At 44.9% G+C, this 27,918-nt stretch overlaps 1 protein-coding gene across 2 annotated transcripts in view; it reads right to left on the minus strand.

Annotated features, from left to right (window-relative positions):
* The window catches only part of LOC122944463 (MOB-like protein phocein), a 216,513-nt gene that overhangs the window by 182,935 nt on the left and 5,660 nt on the right, over positions 1-27,918 (minus strand). The window contains exon 1 of one of the 2 annotated variants that reach the window (XM_044302747.1): positions 5,799-5,848. The exons of the other annotated variant lie outside the window; for it this stretch is intronic. The gene's annotated coding sequence lies outside the window, so the exon portion shown is untranslated. Of the gene's footprint in view, positions 1-5,798; positions 5,849-27,918 lie in introns of those variants that run through there. 2 annotated transcript variants of the gene reach the window in all.

The raw sequence follows: 27,918 nt of genomic DNA on the forward strand, positions 1-27,918 counted from the left end.
CAACTGAGATCCTAGATAAAACATTACAACAGGTTAAGTGTATAGACAGGAATTCTTTTTTTGAGAGAAAAACAGCACAACATTTAGATTCTCCTCAATAAATTTTGTGGTTAACCTTAGTGATGATTATAAGAAAATACGCCAGATTGTGACTAAACACTGGCATTTGCTACAAAAGGATAAAATTATAGGTACAATATTGCCAGCAAATCCAGAAAATCACTTTCACAAAGGCCCCTAATTTGAGTATAAAAGTGGCCCCCACGGTGAAGGGACAACCAAATAGGGAATCCACTGTTTCGAGTTGGATGGGTCTACAGTGCTTTTTTAGGTGCGGCATTTGTAAAAAACTGCAAAGTAACATCTTTTCTGAGAAGAACCAATGAATTAATGTCCAATCACAATAATCACCGCCATCTAATCAGGGACTGTCTAACATGTAGTTCAGAAAATGTAATTTATGCCATAGAATGTCTGTGTAAATGACTTTATATAGGCAGGACTAAGATCTTTAAAAAAGCGCATTGCGGAACACATAACATACGGAAGGGATTTGAAAACCACTCACTATCATACCACTTTAAAATTAGTCACAATCAAGATCCCTCAGGCTTGAGGTTTCTTGCTATTGACAAAGTGGAAAAAGAGTGGAGAGGAGGCAACCACATAGAAAGGATGTCTAGACTTGAAACCAAGCGAATATTTGAATTCGATATCCTGATACCCAGTCGTTTTTGACTGCAACATGTATGTATTTTTCCTGCAGAGAAAAATATTGGATTGTGATCATTTGGTTTATTTATTTAACATATAGATAAGTCCTTTACTGTTGATACTTCATTGTTTTAATTAATGTTTATTAGTAGGATGTTGGGCAAGTAATTTTAGGCCTCATTCAAACGAAAAAACAAAAAACGCACAGATGCCGCATCAAAAACGTAGAGTGCACATATGCGTTTTGTCTTAAGAAATGCTGAATCTTTCGATATAAGATCCGATGAAATTATAGAAATATGAAAGATTGCTAGGGGTGTGAATAGCACTCTTTAGTTTCTTGATTATAACACCATGTTTGCAATTGAATTACAATGGAGAACACCTGAATAAATCGACGAACAGGATAGGACGTCCGAATTGGGACTAATGAGACCATGAAACATTCAGTATAAAAGAGGGGTTTTGAGAGGGGTGAAGCAGACCACTGAGGAAGGGGTTGAAGCCCGAAACACGTCTGGTGCTGCACCACATCTTTGTACCGAAAGACCGACTATACCTGCAAATCGACCATTAACCGAAGAAAGAGCCGTATCTAATCTCCCGATTGAATAGTGCTGCAATATCAAAGGCATATCCGGGGAGTGCGAACATTTCAAGGTTCTGATGAAAATTTCAGAAAAGACTTTGGTCGATTATAAGGTAAAGGAATATTCGTACTTGCAAGTCATTTAGTAGCGGGACACCGCTACCTACGCTTCAGCAGCGGGATGCCGCTGTGATTAATTGTGTGACACTCGTTCTTAGTCTCGATTATAAGTGGCCAGTTTCATCGACCTTTAGCGATCTTTCCGGACATTCATAACCATTGGATCGATTATATGGTGTTAGATCAAAATATCAAGCATTTGCCCTTTTAATATATTGTATATTAGTTTATATGGTGTTAGATCGAAATATAGAACATTTGCTTTTAAACACATTGTATACCATATTGCTATTTTAGATATTTCATGTATTAGATATTGATCTGTTTAGGAATAAAAATATATACTTACCTGTAATACGTGGTCACGGTTATCTTCAGTGCCCTGTTCATTTATATTTCAGATTTTAGAAATAGAGTATTCTATTGATTACTCGATTAATCGTAAAAAATAATCTAATAAGAAAAAAAATGGATAGTTTTCATTTATAAAAACTCAGACCCCCTAATATCAGTCCCCAACACCCTTTGTTCCCCTCTGTGCAATCAGTCCAAGTGCAACAGTTCCACCCATTGCCACCAGCTCCGCTATCCCCCAGTGCCACCAGATGTGAATCAGCTCTAAGTGGAAATGTTTAGTCGCATTCATTGCTGCACAAGGGAGGGGAGGGGTCACATTATATTGAATCATTTTCCTCAAAAATGTAAATGACCAGACTTCCAGGGGCGGGACATTGCATATGGCTCCTCATCCAGTCCCGGTGAATCCACTTACACAGGGGCATTTGTAGCCAATCTACCTAGGTGTTTGTTTGAGTGTGCGGAAGAGGCGATGAGAGCTCCCCACATTTTCCTGGGACCCAGGGTGTTGTGAAAAACACGGCCACACTGACCCCATTACCTCTCTATGCCATTTATTGGTATCTTCACTGCTTCTGTCACCATCTCCAGCGCAACAGTACTTGCCTTTCCTGTAGGAGCGCCGCTCTACAGCTCCTCCATCTTCTGCACACTATTGTCTCCCATAGAGTTTTTAAATTCCCTGTAGTTTGTCTTCCGGCCAAAGATCCTGAAAGGGTCTTCCTTCTATGGTTTGCTCTCCGGCCTGTTTTGCTGGCGTCTGTTTGAATCTGAACAAACAAGAGTCTTTTGCCAAGCCAATCCCTTCACTAGTTTTTTTTCTTTACTGGGACCAGCATGCGAGTGACGACTTTACACTTTGTGGGATCCGTACCTTCTTTTCTAAGGAAGTCTCTTGTCCCAACATTTCAGTAACCAAAAGGTGAAGGGTCCTGAAGTGGAATTGAGCCCAGGGGACTATGCAAGACCAACACCCCTAGAAGACTCATTGCCTCTCCGATGGAGCACAAATTCCTTTTCCAGAATCTTTGGAATTTTCCTCTTAGGCCCACTGTCCCTTTGCTACCTGCAAATCTTAGGAATATGGTCGAATAGCTCTTTTATATTTTCGTTTATGGGGAACACCTTTGACCTTTTGGTTTTTAAACCCCCCCCCAAAACATCTCTTCCGGTATGGATTGAGGTTTCTGGACCTCTTCGAAGCCCATTGTGGCCCTAACTGCTTTCAGTAGGTCTGCCACATCTTCAGAGGAAAAATATACATTTTCCCCGGCGCCTCCCTAACAGCACTGACAGGAGGGAATCCCCTGGACAGGAAACACTGGAGCTCCAGATTAAAAAGGCCTCCTCTCCTTACCAAACCGGTGTTGTTTCCTGTCCCCAGACGGCGCAGATGCTCCTGTCATTCTAAGAAGAATTTGCACAGCCTTACTAATTTTCCCAGCCGGGAGGGCCACTGCCGAGGTCGGAGGTTCCGGGGCTGCTTGGACTCACTTCTCCGTCCTGTGGAAGGCAGCCCCGGGCTTCTTCCCCTATACCGGGTTTTTGGATCCGACGCTGTGGGCGTCTAGGCAGGCGGGGCCTTCTTTGCGGGCAGGAGGTGGTCCCGGAGCGATGATGCCAGAATGCGGCGACGCATGGGCGTCATGACGTCACGCACGCATTCGCGGCGCAGGGAGGCGCTTCAGAGTAGGAGATTTAAAAATTTTAATGGTGCCTGGCAGCATCGGTGGCGGTCTCCTCCTGCATGATGTCTGCTCCCCATGATGATGCGACCCGCAAGCCTGTGGATCCAGGAAGTGCCCTCAGCCCGGTAGGCCCCCTCTCCTGCTATGTTATGCATAGGATTGAGTCATTATGTCATCCTTAGTAGGACACTATATGGGTGTTTTGGTGGTGGAGGTAAAAGGGATTATAGATTACAAGCCCAAATTTTAAATCTGTTTTTTTTCAGGGCATAGAAACCTCCACTACCAAGACATCAGGAGATTCTGGGTGAAAAATAAATAAATAAATGTCCTATTTGCAAAAAGTCATTTGTCTCTAAGTCCAAGAAATCTCTGTGTGGGAAATGTACTCAGAAAATTGTATCTGAAGAGTCTTCCTCCCTCATTGAATCTATGCAAAGCATGATCAGAGAGGAAGTGAACGCGGTGGTGGAGTCAAGGTTATCGCCCTCTTCTCCACAGGATTCCACCTCTCAAAAAACCCACAGCCCTCCTTTTTAAGAGTCTGGTTTTGATAAAGGAGAAGTATTTGATAGCAGCTCTGAATCTTCAGAGGACGGATATGGTAAACCATTATTTCTGCCAGAGGAATCACAGAGTCTTCTAAAAACAATAAGACAAACAAACAATGGATATAGAAGACCCTAAAGAAACCCAGTTGGTTCAGGACCAGATGTTTCAGGGCCTGGGAGAGAAAAGGAGATGCGTTTTCCCTGTACACAGCGGTTTTAAGGATCTAATCTCTAGAGAATGGAGAGACCCAGAAAGAAGAAACCCTGTTACAAACTCCTTTAAGAGAAAATACCCATTTGCGGACTCTGATGCGGCACTATGGAATAAAAAGCCCAAAGTGGACGCTCCAGTAGCACACATCTCTAAGAAAACCTCCCTCCCATTTGAGGATATGTGTTTGTTACGCGATCCCATGGATAAGAAATGTGAGAGCTTACTCAAGAAGGCGTGGGAAACAAATACTGCGATGGTAAGGCCCAGTATTTTCCTTGGCAGTTTGGCTAGACCAAACATTAAAACAAGCAACAAAAGCTTCCTAGCTGATGCCTCTGCTGATTTAGATCAGCTGCAATTTCTAATGCGGGAAGAAGGACCACCTGGCTTCGTTGCTAGGAAGGAGATTTTTTTAAAGGTTCAGTAAGAATTTCACCAACTGTTCATCCAACCATTCCTGCTTGGGATTTAAATCTGGTTCTTACAGTCCGAATGGACTCTTCTTTGGAGCCTATCGAAACCATTCCCATGAAGCTTCTGTCTCTAAAAGGAAAAAAAAAAAAAAAAAAAAAAAAAAGCCTTTCTTTTGGCAATAACAACTGCAAAGATTAGGCGAGATTCAGGACTTTTCTTGTCGTGGACCATACCTGAGGATTCTGGATGACCACATAATCCAGGGATGTCAAACTCGTGGCCCTCCAGCTGTTGCAAAACTACAACTTCCATCATGCCTGGGCATACTACAGCTATCAGGGAATGATGGGAGTTGTAGTTTTGCAACATCTGGAGGGCCACGAGTTTGACATCCATGACATAATCCTTAAGCACTGTCCAGCTTTCCTTCCAAAAAGGTAGTGTCTGAATTCCATTCAAATCTTGAAGTAGTCTTACCATCTTTTGTGCTTCACCCTCCACAGAACAAGAAAGGAGATTACATAATATAGATGTGAGGAGCTGCTCGCTTATCTAGAAAGATTAAAGGACTTCAGGCAGTCGGATCATCTCCTCCTCCTCCAGTTCCAGGTGCCAAGCAGCCAGGAAGCCTACTATTGCGCGGTGTGTTATTCCAGCAAGAACCTCACATCTCCACCAGGACTTAAAGCCCACTCAACTAGCTACCTGGGCCAGCCCTATGACCTTTTTCAAGCATTACAGGCTGGATGTGGCACAGTCAGGACTTGTCCTTTGAGCGTAGAATCCTTTCTACAGTAGTTCCCCCCCCCCCCCCCCCCCCCCAATTATGTAACTATTCTCTATTATTCCTCCTGTCAGTGCCGTTGGGGAGGCGTCGGGGAAAAGGGTTACTCTTACCGTTTGTTTTTTTTTTCCACACAACGCAGGCCCCATAGAAATGAATGGGGCTGCGTGAAAAATCGCAGTCAAGTGTGGATGCAGTGAGATTTTCATGCATGGTTGCTAGATGATAGGGATGAGCAACCCCAGACCCCATTAAAGTAAATTAATTGTATTATTTTCCCTTATAACATGGTTATAAGGAAAATAATAGCATTCTTAATACAGAATGCTTATTAAAATGTCGATTTGAGGGGCAAAAATTTACTCACCTTATCCAATTGTTCGCACAGCAAGCATCGTCTTCGTTTTTCTTCTTTCAGGACCTACAAAAGAACCTTTGATGACGTAATTGCAACACGTGGTGGAAAGAAAGAAAAGTGCCGTCTGCGCAATCAAGTGGATAAGGAGAGTAAATATTTTTTAACCCCTCAAAAATCGACATTTTAGTAAGCATTCTGCTAATAAAATCTGCAGAACACCTAACCCAAACTTGAACTTCAGTAAAGAAGTCTGGGTTCGGGTCTGGGTACTGAACATTCAGTTTTTTTTATCAGGCGTGTGCAAAATGCATTGCACCCACGCAATAAAAACTGAACAACGCAGAGTCAAAACTGACTGAAATTGTGTGCGCACTCGCGTGGGTTTCCCGCAATACACCCGGGACGCATCTGGAGCAAATCCAGGACGCCCGTGTGAAAGGGGCCTTAGTGTTAAGTTCCTCAATGATAGATGGTAGCTCCTCTCTCAACATCTGAAATGCATTCTTTGCACAATTTTTTTTGTATAATGTTCAGGAAGCTTTTTGAAGCACAAGATGCATTTAATGCTCTATTTGGGTCTTTTTAAGCCTCTTTAGAACCCTATTGAGAAGAGAGGAACAATCAGCCTATATGCCCCCGAAGAATAACCATATTACTTACCGGTAATTTCCCGCCTCCCACCAGGTAGGGACAGGAAGCATAAAATAGACCCTCCTCAAGCATATCCTCAGTGTCTTCTGGACTGACAGCCTAGAGAATCTACTCTTCCAAGATTATATATATATTGTGGGAGATTAGCTAGTCTGAAAACAGACAGTCCGTATGCAGGCAGTTTCCTTGAAAATCTGGCTGATTGCCAGGTTTATTGGTCAAAAAGGTTTGCACAGCAGAAAACAAACAAAACAGAAAGTAAATTCTTGCCGTCCGGAACTAAGCTATACAGTCGTGTCCTGACTATACGTGTGGGGCTGCTCCTCGACACCGCCAACAAAAATGGTAAAGCAAACCTTTTGTTTCTCTCGCATCCAAACAAGCTCTCCCTTCAGCAACACGACTCAGCACACAAGAGCCCTGTTGTGCTCTCTTGCTGTTTATTTAAAGTCCACCTGGAGGTGAACTTCAGTGGACCACAACAAATTTTTAATACACACACACACCTACTTTTTATAACAGTTTTTGTTTATTCATTCAATTTTCAGGGAATCCCTGCCATCATGGAGGATTCATGAAAAGGAAATTAACGGTAAGTAATATGTTTTTTCCCCCTTTCATCCTCCATGACGGCATACCATGAGATATAATCAGATCACTACTATCCTACGGAGGGACAACTGCTTCTAAAACTCTCCTACCGAAGGAAAGCTCCTGCTAGAGTGTCTACCCTATAATGCTTTATAAAAGGCATAAGGGTTGGACCATGTTGCTGCCCTACAAATCTGTTCTATTGAAACATTAGCCTTTTCTGCCCATGAAGTGGAAATCGATCTTGTGGAACGGGCTTTGAAATTTTTGGGAGAAACCCCCATAGAGCTGTAAGTTTCTAATATTGCCAACTTAATCCACCTGGCTAAGGGGTCTTTTGTGGCTCTATGACCTTTAATTTTCCCTGGAACTGGACAAACAAATAGTCAAATTTCCTGAAATCTTTTGTGGCCTCTAAATAAACTAAGATGGCTCTGCACACATCAAGTTTGTGAAATTTTTCTTCACCTTCGGATTTTGGATTGGGACAAAAGGAAGGAACCACAATCTCCTCCTGTCTATGAAAATTGGTAACCACCTTAGGTAGGAAGGAAGCATCCAACCTAAACACCATTCTGTCTGGAAATATAATGAGAAAAGGTTCCACTATCTTCAGTGCCTGAATCTGACATATTCTGTGAGCTGATGTGATAGCCACTAAAAATAAGACCTTTAGTGTAATATATTTTAAGGACACATCTGACAACGGTTCAAAGGGTCTACCGTTAACCCTGAAAGGACCAGATTAAGGTCCCAAGGAGAGACATAAGGTAGAGAAAAGGGTTTCAATCTGCTCCTTTTAAAAACCTGATGATCCAAGGGTGGTCAGCGATTTTTATATGAAAAACTGAACTCAGTGCTGATACATGTACCCTTAAAAGTATTAGGATGTAACCCTTTGTCAAAACCAGATTGTAAGAATCCTAATACCGTCTGAATGGAAAAAAATTGGCATGAATTTTTAGATTGAGAACACCAGGCACAGAATTTTGACCAGACTCTGGAATAAATCTTTGCGGTCACTACCTTTCTGCTAGCCGCCATTGTATTAATTATATCATCTGAAAGTCCCTTGGCTTTTAAAGTTAACCTTTCAGATTCCAGGCAGCCAGATGTAGTTTCTCTACCCGGGGGTGACAGATTGGACCTAGTAGACCTTGGACTAGTAGATTTTTTGTCCAGGGAAGAATCCATGGACTCTCTAATGACAGAAGTTTTAAGAGAGGGAACCATGATTATTTTTTTTGGCCATAATGGGGCTATCAGTATTACATGAGCCCTTTCTTGTCAGATCTTTCTCAATACTCTGGGAATTAACGCTAGAGGAGGAAAAGCATACGCTAGGCAGAATTCCCACTTTTGTGCCAGCGCATCCACCCCTATGTTTCCGAAGGGATTTAGAGAGAAGAACTTTTCGAATTTTCTATTTTGTGCTGTAGCAAAAAGGTCTACTTGCGGAGTCTCCCACATTGAGGTTATTTGTGCAAAGACCCGCTTCTCCAGGCTTCATTATGTTGATTTTAGAGGTACTCGACTTAAGTCAGCTTTCACGTTTAAAGATCCCTTGAGATGTAGTGCCGATATGGAATTTACGTGACTTTCTGACATGAAAAAAATCCGCCAATTTGCCTAGACTTTCGCTCCTTGTTCCTCCCTGATGATTTAGGTAGGCTACTACCGTTGTATTGTTGGATCATATTTGTATATCTTTCCCTATTAGATCCTGAGACAGAGCTTTTAATGCTTCCCAAACAGCCCAGAGTTCTCTCCGATTTGATGACTGACTCATCTGATCCATGGACCATCGTCCTTGGCAGGTATCGAGGGAGCAATAAGCTCCCCACCCCCTCAGACCTGCATCGGGGCTGATCGTTTGAATCTGATCGGGGAACCAATCTACTCCTTTTAGGTGGTCTGGGTTTAACCACCACTGGAGTGAGTTTTTTACCCAAAGAGGAATTGGGATTATCTGATCTAAGGCCTCTTGCTTTCTGTTCCAACATCCTAGTAACCACTGTTGCAGGGTACGAGTGTGGAATTGGGCCCATTTTACTGCAGGGATGCACGATGTTAGGGAGCCCAACAGTTTCACGCTTTCCCTGACTGAACAACTTGCCATTTCTGTGAATCTTGATACTCTTTATTGTTTCTGATACTTTTGTCTAGCGGGAGAAACGTTTTTTTGAAGTATGGAATCCAGATATACACCTAAAAAGATTAGTCTCTGTGAGGGAGAGAGTTTAGACTTTTCCCAGTTTACGATCCACCCTAATTGGGACAGAATCTGACATGGTTTTGATATATTTGTCTCTAGATTCTCCTCCGAGTTTCCTACCACAAGAAGGTCGTCTAAGTAGGGTATTAAGATATTTTGTCTTCTTAAATGTGCCGTGACCTCTGTCATCTAGTGATGTCCGGATCATGAACGAATCGTTCTTTTGAACCGATTCAGTTCACTGATCCGGAAGAGTCGGTTCCTCTGACTGAGCCGATCCGAATGAAACGGCTCAGTCAGATCAGCATAGAGGCAGCAGCAGCAGTGTAATAGCCCCGCCCTCCAACCAGAGGCAGCCAGTGGATGCTAGCCCCGCCCCCTCCAACCAATCAGAGGCAGCCAGCACTGCCTACCAGCACAGGGGGAGTCGCAGGGACTCAGAGAATCGTCTATTAGTTAAAAGAATCGAATGAGTCAGAGACTCATTTGATTCTTTTGAGTTAAAAGAACCGTGAGTCACCGAGTCCCTGCCAGGCTCCCTGCTCTGCGGCTCCCTGTAAGTAAGTCCGTCCGGGGGGAAGGGGGGGCATTGATCTAGCATGTAGCACATGTAGCAGAGCAGGAAGTCTGGTAGGGACTCGGTGAAACGATTCTATTAACTAAAACTCTCAGACAATTATCTGAGTCCCTGCAACAACTATAAGCACTACATCAGTCTGCTCACTGCAGCAGAGCTGTGTTTGCCAGGAGCCAGTCCCTCCTGACCTTCGGTTCACTTGAGAGCCAACTCAGCAAGTGAACCGAAGATTCGATGAGCTGAGCATGCGCATTGATCTTCAGTTCACTTGCTTCTGCCGGCTCATGAAGTGAACCGAAGATCCGATTCATGAATCGGTTGATTTGAATGAGCTGATTCAAATGAACCGATTCAGCTGAAAGATCGGAACTTCCCATCACTACTGTCATCACCTTCGTGAACACTCTCGGCGCCGAGGTGATCCCAAAGGGAAGAACCTGGAATTGAAAATGATACAACCTTTTCCCCAGAAATACCGCAAACCGCAGATATCTGAGCTTCTTTGCATATTGGTACATGATAATATGCATCTCTTAAATCTATAGATGCTAAGAAATTGCCATTTAAAAAATAAATAAATTTATGGTTGACCTTAGGGATTCCATCTTGAACCTTTCTTATTTTATGAATTTGTTAGATTAGGATAACCGGAACTTTTTCTAGTTGAGAATAGGCATCATTGTTTAGAAGCTTCTGCGTTTTTGTTCGTTTTGTTTGTTTTGTTTATGTTCCTGCACATATTTTGATTTTTCCCTTTTGACCACTGTCTGTTTTAGAATGAAATGGACCCATTTTCTTTGCCTTAGAAAAAGGAAGTTTTCTTTTATTTGTTTGTTTCTTTTGGAAAATATTTTTTAGAATCCGCTGCTTTTTCTAATATAGTTTCTAAATCCTGCCCGAACATCAAGCTGCCATGAAAGTGCAAATTACACAATTTTATTTTTGATACAACATCCCCCATCCAGGATTTTAACCATAGTGCCCTCCTTGCTACTACCGATAGACTAGAGGTTCTGGCGGCTATTCTAACCGACTCCACTTTTCTCAGTCAATGTTTCATTGAGTTTTTTAAATAAGTAGATGCAATACAAAAAGACAACATATTACAGTGTCACACAATGCCGTGTACAGCATAGAGCAGTCTCCAGACATAGGAGGCAGCAAGGTATAATTTCCCATACGGAAGGGCATTAAGAACATGTGTCAATATATGAGTAAGAGGAGCATATTGTTCAAGTGGGACAGAAAAGTCTATAGGGGTCTAACCCTAGTAAGACATATACACAACAGGAAAGGGGAACAGTTATTAACGATAGACCAAAGACAGGAAAGGAAGGTACAGGGGAAGCGGAGAGTGGGGGAGTACAGGGTTAAATATGGGCATTACGAAACTCATCTGACCCCCGGAAAGTTTCCCAAGGGCTCCAGGTTTGAACGAATCGATAGGTGTCCTGAGGGGAGACGCAGATGAGATCCTCCATCCGCTGATGTAGAGCAATTTCTTCAAACCATTCCTCTGGGGAGGGAGGCGTAGGTGATTTCCAGTGGCGAGGGATGACCGTTTTTTGCAGCCTGTAACATATACTTAAGGAGCGAGACCTTAAAAGCAGGGATAGTCAAATCAAAGATAAACAACAAAAGCGCTTCAGGAGCGTTGGGAATGGGTATTCCCGTCACTGCCCGCACAATACGATGTACAAAGTTCCAGTAAGGTCGCAGGACGGTACAGTGCCACCAAATGTGTAATAAGGTGCCTTCATCGGTATGACACCTCCAACAGCAATCTGAAACAGATGGAAACCATTTGTGAAGCAAAGACGGCACTCTGTACTACCTGGAGAGAACTTTATAATTAGTCTCCTGCGCCTTAGTGGAAATTACTGCTTTATGAGAGAGAAGAAAAGCCCGCTTCCATTGAGATGAAGTGAGGCCATTCCCTAGATCACGATGCCAGGCGCGGCAAAAGGAGGGGAGTCTGGAGAGCAAGCTATAAATGGTAAAGATGTCCCGGAGGACAGCGGAGGGGGCTAGACACATCTATTCAAACACTGTAAGGCTCCTGCGTAAGGTGTGGGTGGTACGTATAGAGGAGTAAAAATGTTGGAGTTGTACATATTAAAAGTTATGCCGGGGGCGTATTTTAGAGGGCTCCATCAATTGGTTCAAGTGTTTCAGTCCTGAGGACATCACAGAACCGAAGAGGGCGCAGTTTGGTTCCAGTAAGGAAGGGTTTCGAGGATTGTCCTGGGCAAAAAGCTGTGTTATCGGTAATCAGCGCTAGAGGGCCAGTAGTATCAATGAGGAGTGTACGGCGATTAATGGACGCAATCGTCGGGAACGTGTGATTGGCTGTGAAGGACAGTGGGGGAGTTTTAAGCCTGGCTTGCCGGACAGCCAAGGAAGGACCGCGAGCGTGTGTGAAAAGGAGTTGCGTGCAATATGGACCCACAGTTTGCTGGAATCTGATTCCGCCGAGATTTTAACACCCAGGTATTTAATCCCCGCCGACGGCCACTTGAATGGGAACATAGATTTAAGCGATGAGACTAATGTTTGAGGTAGGGATACATTCAGTGCCTCAGATCTGGTCATGTTGATTTTAAAGTTCGTCCATTTACCGAAGAGTGCAATCTCACGTAATAGGGAGGGGAGGGAGACATGGGGGTTAGTGATATACAGCAAAAGGTCATCCGCAAAGGCCGCGCATTTATGTTCCACAGAGCCAATCGTGACCCCAGATATGTCCGGGTTGGCACGGATCGCAGAGAGGAGATGTTCCATTACCAAAACGTACAAAAGAGGAGACAAGGGACATCCCTGACCCGTGCTAAGGGGAAAAGCGTAAAGTATTTTCCCAAAAAAGATTTGGCCCAGACCCAATTTAGAAAGAACAGAGCGGAGAGAATGCCAAGATATGTGATCGAAGGCTTTCTCCGCGTCTAGGGACAAAATCATAAGAGGGGTATTGGAGACTGGTGCATAATATCCAAGGTCCGGAGGGTATTGTCGCGAGCCTCCCTCCTCGGGACAAAACCCACCTGATAGTTGTGCATTAGGGAGGGCAGGAAAGTGTTCAATCTATTGGCTAATATTTTGGCGTATATTTTTAAATCTATGTTTAACAAGGAGATGGGACGGTAGCTAGCACACAAATGGGGGTCTTTGTCGGGCTTAGGAATAACCGTGATGTGGGCCAAAGTGGATTGGGAGGGGAAGGGGTATTGAGGAGATACCGCATTGAAGAACTTCACCAGAAAGGGAGCAAGGATGGTGGAAAAAGATTTAAAGAAGCCAGCGGTCAACCCATCAGGGCCCGGGCTCTTACCACCAGGGAGGGATTTGATCACTTCCTTCAGCTCCCCTTCCGAAAAAGGCGACTCCAAGCTGGCAGCTTGTTCGGTAGACAATTTAGGGCAGTCGCTCAGCGGGTAGGGAGACTCGTCGGTTTCTCTGCTAGAGAGGTCAGGAAGATTGTACAAGTCAGCGTAAAAGGACGAGGTAATCTCCTCCGTCGTGTGCAGCAATTGGCCTCGGGAGTTTTTGACCGCTGGGATATAAGAAGCAGCGATATGACCCCTGAGTGCCCCAGCCAACAAGCGGCCACACTTATTGCCGTATTCGTAGAACTTGCTGCGACATGTTTGAACTATCCGTTTATAGGAAGAGTCCAATAGCAGGCGCGCGTCCATTCGTGCATTATGGAGATCTCGTAGCACTGGCAGAGAGAGGGCTTGCTTGTGGGCCAGTTCCAAGGAAGCCACTTTCTGCAAAGCAGCCCTGAGAGTTTTTTTTTTTTTAGGCGAGAGCCATGTTTAATGAAGATCCCCCTGAGAACACATTTGAGGGATTCCCATTGCGTAGGAAGGGGCGTGGGATCCGAGGCGTGATCAGACACGAAATTAGCAACAGTGCCAGTGAGGTCCTGTGCGCATACAGTGTCAAGGAGGAGGGACTTGTTCAAACGCCAAGTCCATTCACTTTTAGTTAAGAACGGGAGCGTGAGGGAGCAATACACCGGGGCATGGTCAGACCACAAAATGCTGCCAATAGAAGTGGAGTCTAACCATGACAGGGCGCATTGCTGGACTAAGATGTAATCTATCCTACTATAAGAAGAGTGCGGGGCCGAGAAAAATGTGTAGTCTTTATCCGAAGGATGTTGCAAATGCCACGGGTCAAGTAATTGTAGCTGCAACAATGGTCTTTTCACTTTTTTGATGGCTGTATAGGAGAGGGTTGCCCGTCCCGAGGAGTTATCGAGCGTGGGGTCAAAAGGAAGATTAAAATCTCTGCTAAAAATGGCCGTTCTGCGGATTAGAGGCAAGGCCTTGTCAACTAAATCAATTAGGAAAGAAACCTGGTTTTGGTTCGGGGCATGGGTGTTAATAATAGTGAATTCCCGGCCTCCCATCAGAAGTGTGAGAATAATATAACGAGCCCCAGGGTCAATTACACAGCCCAGCACCTGGTGGGGGAGAGATTTACGTATCGCTATGGCAACACCTTTTGACTTAGTATCTGGATTATCCGCAAAGTGCCAGGAGGTGTAATATTTATTACGAATGGCAGGAGCCTTACCATGTTTGAAGAGAGTCTCTTGGAAACAGACAGACAATCTGGGCTCTGTCGGTGGAAATGGTAGAGCACCTGGGATCTCTTTTCTGGGGAGTTGAAGCCCTTCACATTGAACGATGCCAATTTGAGTGACGTCATTCATGCCTGTAACGGGAGGGAGGGGAAAACACAAGGAAAGAACACTAGGGATAAGGACAAAGAGGGGGAAGAAGAACAGTAGGAGGAAAGAAAAAGACAACCATCAGGGTCCAAAAGACCAAAGGAGGCAATCACTAGGGAGCTGAGATTCCCCAGGGGGTGCCTCAAACTACGTGGGAAAGGTGACAGCTTAGGAAGACCAAACCAACCACAATTCCTGACAAAAGAACAATGAACCATTTATAAGTCTCGCCATCCAGACGAGAGGGGCGAACATGGCTAATTGCAAAATATAAGCGTCCAGGACCATAAAAGCAGCAAAAGCAGCCTGGAGGTAATCAAACGACCCGGCCAGTATGATGTCTTCAATGACGGCCCACCTGCAGAACAAACTAACCACAATTCCTAAAACTGTAGAAGGAAACAAGGTTAAACATTATTGGTGCCAATGAGAAGCAAGCACGGGGCTCCGCAGTGGCGTTCAAGTGTCCCAGTCAGTTGAGGATCTTCGGCGACGGTTCATAGGATGTCGTCTCCTTTGCCCAAATGGAGGCAGGGTGGGAGCTGTAGGCAGTCCAGATCGGTTGGCCTCAGGTGAACGGGGACGACCCAGTTGAGCGGGCTTGGGGCTTAATATGGTGGGCCAAGGGCCAAGATTGACAGGCAGCAAGTCCAGAGCCTGCAGAAATTCCGGCAAGTCCTCCGGGCTATGCAGTACCACTGCTTGTTTCCTGGGCCCAGCAAAAAGGGCGAATGGATAGCCCCATCTGTAGGGAATTTCACGTTCTCTAAGGAGATCCAGTAAGGGTCGGAGCTCAGCCCTCTGTGCAAGAGTATGACAAGATAGGTCCTGTAGTAATTGCAGGGAGGAACCCTCATAGGACAGAGGCGATGACTGACGTGCATTGTTCAGGATCCGTTCCTTAAGAGCATAGAAGTGAATTCTGCAGATAACATCTCTTGGCCTAGAGCTATCTGGATTGGGAGGTCTGAGAGCTCTGTGTACTCGGTCAATTTCAATGTGGGTGCCCGGCGGCCGTCCCAAGATTTCGTTGAACAGTCCAAAAACAGTGGGCATGAGATCAGGTGTCGTAACAGATTCAGAGAGGCCACGGATCTGCACATTATTGCGTCGGTTGCAGTTTTCGATATCATCTAGGTGGTAGTGAAGTGCGTCGAGTTGTTCGCTGTGGGACTGAACCGCATCTCGGAGAGAAGAAACTGTAGCTGACAGGGCCTCGTGCTCATGGACCATTGAATCAATTCTAGAATCCAGTACTTTCATGTCAGAGCGGATCTGAGAAAATTCTTGATGGCATTCTTGCAGTATGTTAGGTCCTCTTTAGAGGGTAATGGTGCTAATAAGAGTACGCAAGTCCGCCAGCGATGGAGGTCTGGTGTCCTCATTATGTAGGATCGCTGAAGCTGATGGTTGCAAGCCCAGAGGGGAAGGGGATGCAGCATGTAAAGCAGGCCGAGCACCGGCCGAGGGACTGGTTGTGGTCACCTGCTCCCCCAAATGCTGATGGCGCGGACTGTCCCATGATGATCCAGAAGACCAGTGGGGTGAGGCGGCTAAGGAATTCGCTGGAGAGCGAGAAGGGAGGCGAAATGGGTCTAGGACCCCCTGATGAGTAACCTCCAAGATGAGGAGTGGTGGGCAGTTGTTGCATCGGCCCATTGTGTTGCCCCAAGACAAAAGGGGACATAGTTACCGGCGACGTTGATGCCGCGGGGCCCGTTCCACTGTGAGTGGTCTCAATAGGGCCTAGTAGAGGCTCATGTGGCCAGAAAGAAGGGGCTGAGGGCCTCAGGCCTTGCCCGCGTGTGGAGTCATCAGGGCATAGTTCCTGGCCCACGTCAGGAGGCAATGATAGGGGGGCCGACGACTGTAGTTGCGGCCCTTCAGCCGGGTCTGAGCTTCCAGCAGGGGGCCCCGATCCAAGGGCTCGGGCGGAAGGTGGAGAGGATGCCTGAGGCATCATAAGCCGGCGGGGAGACGATCCCCGGGACCCGCCGTTACCTGTCGCCGGCGAGGAGAGAGGGAGTGGAGGCACTGAGGAGGATCGCTGACGGCAAGAGGACCGGGTCAATCCAAGCAAAAGGGACCACCAGAGGACAAGGTAGCAGGTATATTAGACGATGTTAACAAAACCGCGTCTAATATACCTTTTTGGGGTTAAAAAAAATAAACAATAATCGCATCTGCAGGCTGTAGATCATCTTCTTAGCTGCGCGTAGCTGTCAACGCGCGAGCATGCACGCAAAATCTCACCTCTCGCGAGATGACGCGTAGATGCGTCAATGAGGAATAACCCGGCCGCCCGCAGGACGCATCCCTGCGTTAGGCGGTCGGGAGCTGGTTAAGCAGGACTTTTAACTGCTGTAACCATTTTTTCAAGGATAAAGATACTGAAGTTGCAGCTAAATTGGGCTTAAATATGGCCGTAGCAACTTCCCAGGCTTTTTTTTAGAGTGGAATCTACTTTCTTGTCCATAGGATCTTTAAATGATCCCATATCTTCAAAGGGAAGAGAATTGGATCCCTTAACTAATTTTGAAAGGGAAACATCGACTTTGGGGCAAGAGGTTAACAGAGTCTCATCCTCATCATTAAAAGGGAAATCTACGCCTCATGTTTCTGGAAATAAATAATTAAATATCTGGAGATTTCCATTCTCTTTTAATAATTTCTAACATATTTTTATGTACTGGGAAGACACTTTTTTTCTGTGCCCGAGACCCCCATACATTTCATCCTGAACAGACCTATGAATTTTTCCGTCAGAAAGATCCATAGTCATCCTAATTGTTTTTATCAATTCATTTCCATCTGAATCCTGATCTGGGTTTGAGGTTAAAAAAAAAAAATAAAAATAAATAATTTACCCCGCGACTTAGTTTTATGCATTGACAGGTCAGGGTTAGATGTGGACTGTTCAGAAAACTGACCGCATCTCCTCTCTAATCACATCCCTTAGTTCCTCTCTAATGGATGGGACTAAGTCTTTAGCCATGTTAGCCATGCAAGATTTACAGAGTTTCTTGGACCCTCTGGCATCATGTACACGGCCATGATCCGCGGCCGAGAGTGGACTGTGGAAACCCGGCCAGGGTTTCATGCTGACAGCTGGAGCGCACGGCGTCATTGGTTGCTATGACGCCGTGCGCTTCATGCAGCCGCTGCTGGAGAGACAGAGACAGAGACAAAGAAAGAAAGACAGAGAGACAGACAGACAGAGACAACCAAATTACGTACCGGCAATTCCCTTTTCATGAATCCTCCATGACGGCATACCATGAGAGATGACCCGCCTCCAACCAGGTAGGGACAGGAAGTATAAATTTGACTCTCCTCCAGCTCCTCCTCAGTGTCTTTCTGGATCGACAGCCTAGAGAGTGTTTGGTGTGAAAAAAAAAAAAAAAAAAAAAAAAAAACACCTCTAGGCTGTCGATCCAGAAAAACACTGAGGAGGAGCCTGAGGAGAGTCAAATTTATACTTCCTGTCCCTACCTGGTTGGTGGCGGGTCATCTCTCATGGTATGCCGTCATGGAGGATTCATGAAAAGGGAATTACCGGTACGCAATTTGGTTTTTCCCCTTTCATCCTCCATGACAACATACCATGAGATATAAAATATTAAACAAACTGGGCGGGAATTATAGCTTGAAGAACTTTCCTCCCAAAGGCTAGGTCTTGACCTGCCTTAACATGGACTCTAATGTTTGAAAAATGTATTAGGGCTAGACCAAGTGGCCACCCTACAGATCTGTTCTAGTGAAGCGTTAGCCTTATCTGCCCAGGAGGCAGAAACTGATCTTGTAGAATGCGCTGTAAAGGCTTCAGGAGGTGATTTTCCCCTTATATGATTCCGTTAAAATCCATCTGGAAACAGTATTCTTTGTCGCTCTCTGCCCTTTATTTGTACCAATAAACTGAACAAATAAAGAATCCATCTTTCTGAAGGCTTTCGTGGCTTCTAAATATATTAGAACTGCTCTGCGTACGTCCAATTTATGAAATCTTTCCTCTCCCTCTGTTTTCGGGTCATCACAAAACGAGGGAACCAATATTTCTTCTTGCCTGTGGAAATTAGACAACTTTGGGAAGGAAGGAGTTATCTAATTTAAACGCAATTCTATCCGAAGAAATGACACAGAAAGGCTCATTAATCTTTAGGGCCTGGATTTCACTAACCCTGCGGGCTGACGTAATTGCCACTAAGAACAGGGTTTTTAGTGTTATATATTTAATAGAGACAGTTAATAAGGGTTCAAAGGGACTTTCTATTAAGCCTGATAAAACCACGTTGAGATCCCGGGCCCGGGGGGGGGGTCCTCGTGGCTTTCAGCGATGGCCTCAGTCTGTCTGCCCCTTTTAGGAATCTGATAATCCAAGAATGATCGTCAATTTTCTCATCAAAGACTGCACTAAGAGCCAACACGTGAACCCTTAGTGTATTGGGGCGAAGGACTTTCTCCAGGCCAGATTGTAAAAAGCCTAAAATAGAAAGAACTGAAAATTTTTCAGGGGATACTTTCTCTTTCATACACCAGGTATTAAAAGCTCTCCACACTTTATTATAGATTTTTGAGGTTATCTCCTTTCTACCAGCTGTCATAGCATTAATGACGGGATCTGACAGGCCTCTAGCTCTTAGAATCAACCTTTCAGGTTCCAGGCTGCCAAATGCAGCCTTTCCACCTCGGTATGGTGAACTGGTCCTTGCGACAACAAATCCTGATCCCAAAGGAAGGATCCATGGACTTTGGATGGACATGATCTTTAATAGTGGAAACCATGATTTTTGGGGCCATAATGAGAGCCCTGTCTTGCTTTATCTTCTTTATCACTCAAGATATTAGTTGCAGATGGGGGAAGGCGTAAGCCAGATTAAAATCCCATTTTATTGATAAGGCATCTATCCCTTTGTTTCCGTCTTTTGGATTGATTGAAAGAAAACGACTTACTTTTGCGTTTGTGGCTGACGCAAAAAGATCTATCTGGGGAACCCCCCATTTTTTGGTTATTTGGTGAAAAACCTGTTCCTTCAAACTCCATTCTGTTTGATTTATCTTGACCCTGCTTAAGAAGTCTGCTTTTATATTTAAGCTTCCTTTTAAATAGACTGAAGAAAAGGGATCTTATATTTTCTTCTGCCCAGGAAAAAAATAAATAAAATCTGTTATCTGGCTCAGACATTGGCTCCTTGTTCCACCTTGACGATTTAACTATGCCACCACTGTTGTGTTGTCTGATCTTATTTGATTTGATCTTTTCCTCTTATGAATTGACTCACAACTTTTATCGTCTCCCAAACTGCTGTTAATTCCTTTTGGTTTGAGGACAATGTTTTTTTTTTTGTGGTCTGCCCAGGCCCCCTGGAAATAGTGACGAGAGCAATGCGCTCCCCACGTCCAAGGACTTGCGTCTGTTGTGACAAACACCTGTTCTTCCGAATTCCATGGAATTCCCTGACATAGGCAATTTACCTGTTTCCACCACAGAAGAGACTGGTTTACTGCTAAGGGAATCAGAACTGTTTGTTCCAGAGAACTCTGGTTTCTGTCCCAGCAGGTTAATACCCAATGTTGCAGAGTTCGAGAGTGGAACTAAGCCCACTTTACTGCAGGGATGCAAGAGGTTAAAGTCCCTAGTAGTTTCATAGCTTCTCGTATCGAACAAGACAGATGACTTTGAAACTGAGACTTTTCCTACCAATCCAGACACTTTTTGCTCTGTAAGAGACGTCCTCTGACGAGTGGTGTCTAGGGAGAGGCCCAAACAACTTTCCTGGGACGGGACTGGCTTTGATTTTTCCCAATTTATTATCCATCCAGCTAGATACAGCGTCTGGCAGGTCACTAAGAGATTGTTCTCTAGGGACTGTCTTGTCTCGCCTACTATCAGTAGGTCGTCTAGATAAGGGACAATCAGGATGTTTCTCCTTCTCAAGTGTGCCACCTGCTCCAGCATCACCTTTGTGAAGACCCTGGGGTCTGAGGTTATTCCAAAGGGTAATACCTGGAATTGAAAACGGAGAAGATCCTTCCCCAAATAGATGGAGACCAAGAAGGCTCCTTTTTTTAGCAGATTCACAGTTGATCTTATTGTTTCCATTTTGAATTTGTTGTATTCTACGAATTTGTTCAAGTTTTTAAAGTTTATTATTAACCGAAATTTCCCATCTGGCTTTTTTACTAGAAATACGGTTTAATAAAATCACTGACCTTTTTGAGAATGGGGAACAAGATTTATGGCTTTTTGAGCCAGTAGCTTTCAAATCCCTTCTTCCAGATTTGTTTAACCACTTCAGCCCCGCTAGGTGAAACCCCCTTCATGACCAGAGCACTTTTTACACTTCGGCACTACACTCCTTTCACCGTTTATCGCTCGGTCATGCAACTTACCACCCAAATGAATTTTACCTCCTTTTCTTCTCACTAATGGAGCTTTCATTTGGTGGTATTTCATTGCTGCTGGCATTTTTACTTTTTTTGTTATTAATCAAAATGTAACGATTTTTTTGCAAAAAAATGAAATTTTTCACTTTCAGCTGTAAAATTTTGCAAAAAAAACGACATCCATATATAAATTTTTCGCCAAATTTATTGTTCTACATGTCTTTGATAAAAAAAAAATGTTTGGGCAAAAAAAAAAAATGGTTTGGGTAAAAGTTATAGCATTTACAAACTATGGTACAAAAATGTGAATTTCCGCTTTTTGAAACAGCTCTGACTTTCTGAGCACCCGTCATGTTTCCTGAGGTTCTACAATGCCCAAACAGTAGAAAAACCCCACAAATGACCCCATTTCGGAAAGTAGACACCCTAAGGTATTCGCTGATGGGCATAGTGAGTTCATAGAACTTTTTATTTTTTGTCACAAGTTAGCGGAAAATGATGATGATTTTATTATTTTTATTTTTTCTTACAAAGTCTCATATTCCACTAACTTGCGACAAAAAATAAAAAATTCTAGGAACTCGCCATGCCCCTCACGGAATACCTTGGGGTGTCTTCTTTCCAAAATGGGGTCACTTGTGGCGTAGTTATACTGCCCTGGCAATTTAGGGGCCCATATGTGTGAGAAGTACTTTGCAATCAAAATCTGTAAAAAATGACCGGTGAAATCCGAAAGGTGCACTTTGGAATATGTGCCCCTTTGCCCACCTTGGCATCAAAAAAGTGTCACACATCTGGTATCGCCGTACTCAGGAGAAGTTGGGGAATGTGATTTGGGCTGTCATTTTACATATACCCATGCTGGGTGAGAGAAATATCTTGGCAAAAGACAACTTTTCCCATTTTTTTATACAAAGTTGGCATTTGACAAAGATATTTTTCTCACCCAGCATGGGTATATGTAAAATGACACCCCAAAACACATTGCCCAACTTCTCCTGAGTACGGCGATACCAGATGTGTCACACTTTTTTGCTGCCAAGGTGGGCAAAGGGGCACATATTCCAAAGTGCACCTTTCGGATTTTGCAGGGCATTTTTTACACATTTTGATTGCAAAGTTCTTCTCACACATTTGGGCCCCTAAATTGCCAGGGCAGTATAACTACCCCACAAGTGACCCCATTTTGGAAAGAAGACACCCCAAGGTATTCCGTGAGGGGCATGGCGAGTTCCTAGAATTTTTTATTTTTTGTCGCAAGTTAGTGGAATATGAGACTTTGTAAGGAAAAAAGAAAAAAAAAGAAAAATCATCATTTTCCGCTAAATTGTGACAAAAAATAAAAAATTCTAGGAACTCGCCGTGTCCCCCACGGAATACCTTGGGGCGTCTTCTTTCCAAAATGGGGTCACTTGTGGCGTAGTTATACTGCCCTGGCAATTTAGGGGCCCAAATGTGTAAGAAGTACCTTGCAAACAAAATGTGTAAAAAATGGCCTGCGAAATCCGAAAGGTGCCCCTTTGCCCACCTTGGCTGCAAAAAAGTGTCACACATGTGGTATCACCGTACTCAGGAGAAGTTGGGCAATGTGTTTTGGGGGGTCATTTTACATATACCCATGCTGGGTGAGAGAAATATCTTGGCAAAAGACAACTTTTCCCATTTTTTTATACAAAGTTGGCATTTGACCAAGATATTTTTCTCACCCAGCATGGGTATATGTAAAATGACACCCCAAAACACATTCCCCAACTTCTCCTGAGTACGGCGATACCACATGTGTGACACTTTTTTGCAGCCTAGATGCGCAAAGGGGCCCAAATTCCTTTTAGGAGGGCATTTTTAGACATTTGGATCCCAGACTTCTTCTCACGCTTTCAGGCCCCTAAAAAGCCAGGGCAGTATAAATACCCCACATGTGACCCCACTTTGGAAAGAAGACACCCCAAGGTATTCAATGAGGGGCCTGGCGAGTTCCTAGAAATTTTTTTTTTTTTGCATAAGTTAGCGGATATTGATTTTTTTTTGTTTTTTTTCCCTCACAAAGTCTCACTTTCCGCTAACTTAGGACAAAAATTTCAATCTTTCATGGACTCAATATGCCCCTCACGGAATACCTTGGGGTGTCTTCTTTCCGAAATGGGGTCACATGTGGGGTATTTATACTGCCCTGGCTTTTTAGGGGCCCTAAAGCGTGAGAAGAAGTCTGGAATATAAATGTCTAAAAATGTTTACGCATTTGGATTCCGTGAGGGGTATGGTGCGTCCATGTGAGATTTTATTTTTTGACACAAGTTAGTGGAATATGAGACTTTGTAAGAAAAAACAAAAACAAACAAAAAATTTCCGCTAACTTGTGCCAAAAGAAATGTCTGAATGGAGCCTTACCAGGGGGGGGGGGGGGGGGGGGGGGGGGTGATCAATGACAGGGGGGTGATCACCCATATAGACTCCCTGATCACCCCCTGTCATTGATCACCCCCCCTGTAAGGCTCCATTCAGACGTCCGCATGATTTTTTACGGATCCATGGATCGGATCCACAGAACGCATGCGGACGTCTGAATGGAGCCTTACAGGGGGGTTATCAATGACAGGGGGTGATCAGGGTAATCAGGGTGATCACCCCCCTGTCACTGATCACCCCCCCTGTAAGGCTCCATTCAGACATCCGCATGATTTTTTACGGATCCATGGATACATGGATCGGATCCACAAAACGCATGCAGACGTCTGAATGGAGCCTTACAGGGGGGTTATCAATGACAGGGGGTGATCAGGGTAATCACCCCCCTGTCACTGATCACCCCCCCTGTAAGGCTCCATTCAGACATCCGCATGATTTTTTACGGATCCATGGATACATGGATCGGATCCACAGAACGCATGCGGACGTCTGAATGGAGCCTTACAGGGGGGTTATCAATGACAGGGGGGTGATCAGGGAGTGTATATGGGTGATCACCCGCCTGTCATTGATCACCCCCTGTAAGGCTCCATTCAGACGTCCGCATGCGTTTTGCGGATCCGATCCATGTATCCATGGATCCGTAAAAATCATGCGGACGTCTGAATGGAGCCTTACAGGGGAGTGATCAATGACAGGGCGGTGATCAATGACAGGGGGGTGATCAGGGAGTTTATATGGGGTGATCATGGGTGATCAGGGGTTTATAAGGGGTTAATAAGTGACGGGGGGGGGGGGGGTGTAGTGTAGTGTAGTGTGGTGTTTGGTGCGACTGTACTGACCTACCCGAGTCCTCTGGTGGTCGATCCTAACAAAAGGGACCACCAGAGGACCAGGTAGGAGGTATATTAGACGCTGTTATGAAAACAGCGTCTAATATACCTGTTAGGGGTTAAAAAATTCGGATCTCCAGCCTGCCAGCGAGCGATCGCCGCTGGCAGGCTGGAGATCCACTCGCTTACCTTCCGTTCCTGTGAGCGCGCGCGCCTGTGTGCGCGCGTTCACAGGAAATCTCGCGTCTCGCGAGATGACGCATATATGCGTGACTGTGCGCCAGCCTGCCACCTCCGGAACGCACATGTGCGTTAGGCGGTCCGGAGGTGGTTAAAGAACGGTTGTTTTTTTAAATTGGAGTTACCCTGAAAATATTTGAGGGAGGAGGAAGACGGAACACAATTTTGTGGCCTTCTGATATTATATTTAAGACCCAAGGGTTTGTTGTGATAGTTTCCCCAATAGTTTACAAAAAAGCTTAATCTCCCTCCTACCTGAGATCTGGCGTCATTGCTTTGATGGTTCCGTATTCTTTGTAGAGAACAAGTACCCTCTACTCTTCTGTTTTTTTTCCCCTTGACCAGCCTGAATCTCTATTAGTTTTCTTCGTTTGAAAGGGATTCCTTTTTTAACTCTCCGAAAGGGAAATTTCCTTTTCCCAGAGTCCCTGGGAAAGGTTTTCTTTGAGTCTGAAGCCTTTTCTAGGATAGATTTTAAATCCTCTCCAAATAATAAATTACCATGAAAGGGCACGGTACATAACTTCAGTTTTGAAATGACCTCTCCCGACCAGGACTTTAACCAGAGGGATCTCCTTGCTACGACTGCTAACCCAGTAGCCATTGCAGCCATCCTGACTGATTCCACAGTGAAATCCGATAAAAAAAATCCACAGCTTAAAATTAAGAGCGGAAAGGAATCTTTTAGACTATCATATGTATTACCACTTTTTAGTAAGGATTCTAATTGAGTGAGCCATTTCTTTAGTGACCTAGATACTGATGTTGCAGCTATTTGGTTTAAACAGGGCTGCACAAGCTTCCCATGTCTTTTTGAGAGTTTGATCTGTCTTTTTATCCATGGGATCCCTTAATGATCCCATATCCTCAAACGGTAAAGCATTTGGACCTTTTACTAATTTAGATAGGGAAACGTCTATCTTAGGACAAGTCGTTAAAAGGGCCTCATCTTCCCTAGAAAAAGATAGCAGTCGTCTTATGGTCTTAGGAATGAACAATTTCCTATCCGGGGACCTCCATTCCCTTTTAACTAGAGCATGCATATTTTTTATGTACCGGAAAACCTCGGTTAGACCTCTATTCAAATCCACTAAACATTTCATCGTGGACTGAGCTGCGGACCTTTTCTTCAGAAAGATCCATAGTGGCCCTAACATCTTTAATTAATTCTCTGGTATCCTCTGATGAAAAAAAAAAAAATGTTTAATTCTGAATCGGATCCAGAAGAATCTTCGGACCCTAGTTCTCCCGATTCCGAATTAACCTCTAGCTCTGAATCAGACGTTTTTGTCGCTGGTCCCTGCACCTGTTTGGAGCAGGAAGGAATTATCGAGGGATCGGACATAGCAGACCTGATTTCTCCTCTGTTTTTTAAATTCTTCTTTTAAAGACGGAACTAATTCCTTAGAAATATTGTCAGTACATTTTTTACAAACTTTCCTAGTAGAGGAATCTGAAAGTTTAATAGAACAAATACTGCACTTTTTTGCCCTCTGACTAGTTTTAGCTTTCTGAGCAACCTCTTTCTCACTCTGCACACATACAGAAAGAAAGGGAAACACATAAGGGTTAATAACAGAACACACTGTTTAACCCTTGTCCTGGTAACATTACTCACAGGTGCAGATACCCGAGTTGTCGCCATAGTTCCACTTGGATCCAGCATGTTTAGGGTAAGAGGCACTCTCTTTCCCCCTTAAATAGTTTTACCTTAAAGAGGACCTTTCACTTGTAAAAACAATGTGAACTAAGTATGCTGACGTGTAGAGCGGCACCCGGGGATCTCACTGCACTTACTATTATCCCCGGGCGCAGCTCCGTTCTCCCGTTATGCCCTCCGGTATCTCCGCTCACTAAGTTATAGTAGGCAGAGATTTCGGTCACTAAGTTATGGTAGGCGAAGTCTGCCCTTGTTCTCCTCTAGCGCTGGCCAATCGCAGCGCAGAGCTCACAGCCTGGGAGGTTATTTTCTCCCAGGCTGTGAGCTCTGCGCTGCGATTGGCCAGCGCTAGAGCAGAACAAGGGCAGACTCCGCCTACTATAACTTAGTGACCGAAGATACCGGAGGGCATAGCGGGAGAACGGAGCGGCGCCCGGGGATAATAGTAAGTGCAGTGAGATCCCCGGGCGCCGCTCTCCATGTCTGTATACTTAGTTCACAATATCAGGATCGGTGAAAGGTCCTCTTTAAGACCTCAGATCAGAGGACGACCGCCGTCATAATCCTGCGCGATTTTGAATCTCCTGCCGTCGCCGGCATGCGATCCAACGCCGGAAGTGCTCTCAGGGCCCATACCAGAAGCAAGCCGTGGAACGCTTCATGGAACGCATCCACTTCCGGTGACAACACTGAGTGCCGGCCATTCCGGATCAGTGTGGAGCTTACACGCCTGACTGGAGGGACTCCATGAGTGTCCGGCCCCACGTGGACCTGTCTGCCCGCGCCCAGCAGCAGGTAAGAGACATGACTCCAGCGCCCGTTTCCCCAACTAGGGTTCGGACTCTGCTGCCTCCTCACATGGTAATCCACTTCATTCTTCATGGTCAGCGACCATAAGAGAAAACCTTATCTCCTACCTGGAGGGACAGGAAGGCACTGAGGAGGAGCCGGAGGGGAGTCAAATTTATACTTCCTGTCCCTACCTGGTTGGAGGCGGGTCATCTCTCATGGTATGCCGTCATGGAGGATGAAATGGAAAAGACACGATATGGGGGGGGGGGGGGGGGGGGAGAGACATTAGTAAAAGGTAATACAATTCCATAGTCTTCCCCCACTAGATGTGACTTACTGCAGCTGCACCCCCAAAAGGCTCCATCTGTCCTGCCACAATAGCCAACATATTGCTGCTCTGCATGCCCTCTTAAATCTCTCCTTACCTGCAGACCTCAGATCAGCGGACGACTTCCGTCTTAATCTGCCACGCTAAATTAAGATCTTACGGCCTTCGCGCAAACCGGAAGTCCCTGTGGAACGCATCTGGAACACATCAGACTTCCTGTGACGTCATCACTATGCACCGGAGGAAGCGCTGTGATCTGTGATGAGGAACATCTTCCAATACCGGAGGAACTAAGCAAGTGTCCGGTCAGCACATGGCGCTTCCAAGCCGGCGCGCAAGCAAGGAGGTAAGGAACAGGTTTTACATACTTAGACCTTCAGCACCAAAACCAACTCCAATATAGGTTGGTGCTGCCTGCCCCCTCATGTGCAATAAGGCATCCTTGAATTTTTCCCCCACCTCTGCCTGTCTACACAGAAGTGGACCCATAGCAAATGTCATGAGTGTTAACCCATCTGGAGGGACAGGAAGACCCTGAGGATATGCTGGAGGAGGGTCTATTTTATACTTCCTGTCCCTACTTGGTTGGAGGCGGGTCAACTTTCATGGTATGCCGTCATGGAGGATGAAAGTGAAAATATAATCTCTCTTGTCCAAACCCTAGTACTGTAAATATTATGCAGGTAGGGTTCCCCCATGGGGACTTACTGTCAACGA

The sequence above is a fragment of the Bufo gargarizans genome, chromosome 8 (genome assembly GCF_014858855.1).
Source record: "Bufo gargarizans isolate SCDJY-AF-19 chromosome 8, ASM1485885v1, whole genome shotgun sequence".
NCBI lineage: Eukaryota > Metazoa > Chordata > Amphibia > Anura > Bufonidae > Bufo > Bufo gargarizans.